Raw genomic sequence first — 4,210 nt, 5'->3', positions numbered from 1 at the left:
CAGAAGTAGACATTTATGAATTGAATTGATAAACTATCAGCTTCGCTGTTTTGAACTGAACACATTTTAAGGACTTTCCTGACTGAACGAGATCCGAGAGGGAATCATCACTTATTTTGATGTATGAATGTGTTTAAAAATAGGTAAGCAATTGTGAGTTTAAGACTATAATATAAAAGATGTTTGAAATTGAGCCAGGCACACACCACTTCGGGAAATCCTTTCACAGCCAACAGTCGCATTTGAAACTCCCCTCACCTTTTATGACCTTATGACCTTTCAAAGTAATTATTTGATAGTGAGGTCTGGTTGCTGTCTGAATTTGATCTAGAATCCCAAATAAATGTGAAAAAAAGCTAATGCCCTTGGGGACATAATTTAAATCAATTAGAGTTTAGATCACAATAAGAAGGCTTTATAAAACTCCAACTTTTATTGGTTTGTTTAAAAAATTTATGAGCATTGGCTTGAAGGGCTGTAGTGTCGATGGGAATGCAGCAAAAATTTACATTTCTTAAAATGAAGTTCTCTGTATCAGTTTTGGTACTCTAAACCTTCATGAACTCCAACACTTTGCACCAGACACACTGTTCCTGCTGTTGAAGAGAGTGTTGGTCAGCATCAACAGGATGTTACAGAGGGCACAACTCATCATTTACAGTTAAGAGATGAACAAAGTCACTATCAAAGACTCTGAATTCTCAGGAAAAAAAAAGATACAAAAGCTGTCACTAAAAGGGTACACCTTTGTACTGTACCTTACCTAAAGAGTACATATTAATACCTTAAAATTATTAGTGCCTTGTACCTTTTGAAAAGGTACCGCTTCAGTGACAACTTAAGTAGGCTACCTTTTTTTCTGAAAGTGCATGGGGCTTTTCACACTGTGCATAAATCTGGGTTTGCCTTCCCTTTTAACCCTGAGTAAAAGCAGCTTAAGAAGCATTTCACGTGTTTCATTCAAAGGGGGTGAGCTGATGTGATGCTGTCCCCAAACTGTGTTCAGCACAGTGAGAAAATGTGTGATGCTACTCAGACAGCACACGTGCGTCTGCAAGATGTCTGTTAAAGATCGCTTCATCTGGAAAACATCTGCTGTGTACAAACATCTAACAAACATCTTAAAGACATTTTCTAGACATCTGTTTGAGAACTAATAGGAAACTTCCTATAGATGTATTGCAGATAAGCTAACACTCTAAACAATGTCTTGCACATGTAAATGCAGACGTCTCTGTGATGTACGTGTGCTATCAGGGGAAAATGTTCTGATGAGTTTAGTAACAACAGCCAGTAATAAACAAAACAATACTCTGTAAAATATTCATGCACTTTATACAGTCAGAAACTGTTTCAGCAACTGAGGCATGCAGTGAAATTCATAAACCAAAAATCATAGGGTGAGGCAAAATATAGGATGGAACAATTTTTATACATCAAGAATTGGATTTGCATTTTTAATCACAGTTGTTTGCAGGGAAAGAATCGTAAAGTCAAAAGAACTTTTCTTCTTCTGCTGCTTTGGAATAATGTGTATTAATAAGATGATGCATGATGTAATGCCTATTATTTACCTTTAAACATGCAAATAAGAATGTTTAACCTCAATAAAAAGATTGAAACGTCGAAACCTGGATTAGTGAGTTATACAATGATTTTAAGGGGAGTTTCTAAAAAATGTTTTTCATATCTGAATTCATATCCAAATCACCAATAAAGCGAGGTAGCCTATATTTACGGTTTGTCAATGTATAAGGTTCCATACTTATTCTAAACGAAATTGCTCGATCAGCATACGGTTGTCATAGTTTCCAAAGGAAAGTGCCTTACTTGGAAAGTGCATTTGAAACTTTCATAATAAATAGAATATAATATGTGTAGAAATGAACTAATACCCCCACAACTCCACCTCACCACATTGACAACTCCCTGTAGGATATGTGTGTGTGTGTGTGTGTGTGTGTGTGTGTCAGTGTGTGTGTGTGTGTGTGTGTGTGCGTGTGTGTGTGTGCGCGCGCGCGCGCGCGTCTGACAGTATCTGACTAGTTGCTGCTCAGTCCACCGCTTGGTGGTGAGAAGTATAGGCACTCTGGCTCAAAGCGGGATAAACACGGGACGGTGGAAAAAATACGAACTCTCCATCAGGCTTTAGTGCTCCTTCGGACCAGGAGATTTGTAGCTGCCGCAGTGGCTTGGTTCAGAAGCGGGCATTTGCTGCTTGATGCCCGGACGCGTCCGCAGTGCTGGATTTTGCAGTTCTGAAGTAAATGAGATCTATAGACCAACACTCTCTCATCATAATATCCTGACAGGAGGCTTGTCATCTTAAAAGGTAAGGCTTCAGGCTGCATTAAATAAGAGGCGATGAACATGCTCTCTAGTCTGTAGTCAACTCTATGTGTCAATAGCGCGATGGTGTTTTTTATATCGATATCCACTCATCGATTACACATCTGCTTCATTGGAATCGGCGCACCAGTCATAGGTAGCCCGCAAAGGTCTGTGTTTCCATGTTCTGTGGAAAACATTTCGGCTCTCTACCTCTACCAAGGCCGTCTGGCATGAGGAAATTAGTATTCAGAGTTGGGCTACTCCTTTTCGACTGCTTCCGAACCCAGTGAGACCACTGAGCCTATCGATACAGCGCTGTCTTATGCGATACGAATGAGATTTTATGCAAGCGACAAATGTAGGACACGGAATGAATGGAATGAAAAAAGTAAAAGCTGTTGTTCAGTAAGGGGGCCGTTCAGACTTGACGCGTTCACACGTTCAAAAACGCCAAGACGGAGTGCAACGAAAGGGAACGGATAGCAGGTGTCTTGAAGTAGAAGGTTTTTTTTTTTTTATAACTTGACAAGGTCTTTAGACGCTGCGCTTATGGAGCCTGGCCGTGAGACGCGACGGCCAAAGATGTTCGTCTGACACATATATATATATATATATATATGTGTGTGTTTGTGTGTGTGTGTGTGAATTACATTAAATATTCTGGGTTTTTTTTGTAGTCCCTAATACTCCATTAATACGCGCATTGTATAATTAACACCCTGTGTAAATCAACAATAAAAAATACCACAGATTGAACTCAAGAACTAGTATATGAACGTTCCTCAAGAACGACAATGTAACAAGCTGTTCAAATGAGTGATGTCAATACACAGCGAGCATTGCTTTTCAGAACGCTGGACAGAGCTCGTGTTGCTTGGTGTATCAAGTCTGCCCCATGATTTACTGAACGTGGTCTGGATCACATAAAAATCTGACATGGAATCAAACTCGTTTGGGCATGTATGCAAAAACAAACAAACAAAAACAAAACAGAAAAAATTATTCGAGATTGATTGGAGGCACTTAGTTTCGTGTGATTCACTTTCCAATGGAGGCACTGGCGACTGAACAACTGAACCCTATTCGGCCTTATTTTGAGCAATTCAAGTGCTATTAGTTTTAATGAGATACACATTGGGTTCATTAATCAGCAATAAAACATATTGTTACCTCCATCCAGATCACAGCTTCTTCAGATGTCCAGTTGTTCATTTCATGAAGTCATGGTGGCCATATTTAATTTTTTGTTGTTGTTGTTGTTGTTGTTGTTGTCTATGCAGAAAAGTCTAAGATTTTGTGAAAACATTTGAACCACTGTACGCATGTCTGTGCATATATATGGTTTCTTGGATAGTACCTTTACTCATTTTGGTAATTTGTTCACAAGATTCGTCCAGAAGCAGACAGCTTTATTCAGTATCAAGCATATTTCAAATTTTCCTTCAATCCAATGAATAATAATAATAATAAATATAAATATATATATATATATATATATATATATATATATATATATATATATATATATATATATATACTATATATAATAGTATATTATATATACTATATATAATAGTATATTATATATAATATATATACTCTCCCTCATGTACTTTATAGTACTTATCTGGCCTGTTCTCATTAGATTCAGAAGGCTGTCCTACTTGCATTCATGAGAGATTATTTTTGGGAGAAGGTCTTAAACTAGTAGTCTGCTTGTCTGACAATACACATTCTCTTTGATGGTCAGAAGAACAGCTAAATGGAAGGCTTAGTTTAGCTCCCAGACATTTTGAACTTGCAGCATAATGATGATTAGGAGTGTTTGTATGCCATCCCATGACTGGCCACTGTAGTCCGAAGCAGAGATCTATTTTGG

General features: G+C 37.9%; 1 protein-coding gene across 1 annotated transcript in view; it reads left to right on the top strand.

The window, feature by feature from the left end:
* Nucleotides 1–2,156: 2,156 nt before the first annotated feature.
* Nucleotides 2,157–4,210, top strand: part of LOC132142327 (protein ELFN1-like) — a 69,946-nt gene continuing 67,892 nt past the window's right edge. The window contains exon 1 of the mRNA XM_059552122.1: nt 2,157–2,332. The gene's annotated coding sequence lies outside the window, so the exon portion shown is untranslated. The remainder of the gene's footprint in view (nt 2,333–4,210) is intronic.

The sequence above is a fragment of the Carassius carassius genome, chromosome 6, assembly GCF_963082965.1.
Source record: "Carassius carassius chromosome 6, fCarCar2.1, whole genome shotgun sequence".
Taxonomy (NCBI): domain Eukaryota; kingdom Metazoa; phylum Chordata; class Actinopteri; order Cypriniformes; family Cyprinidae; genus Carassius; species Carassius carassius.
This window is presented reverse-complemented; position numbering and strand designations above follow the sequence as displayed.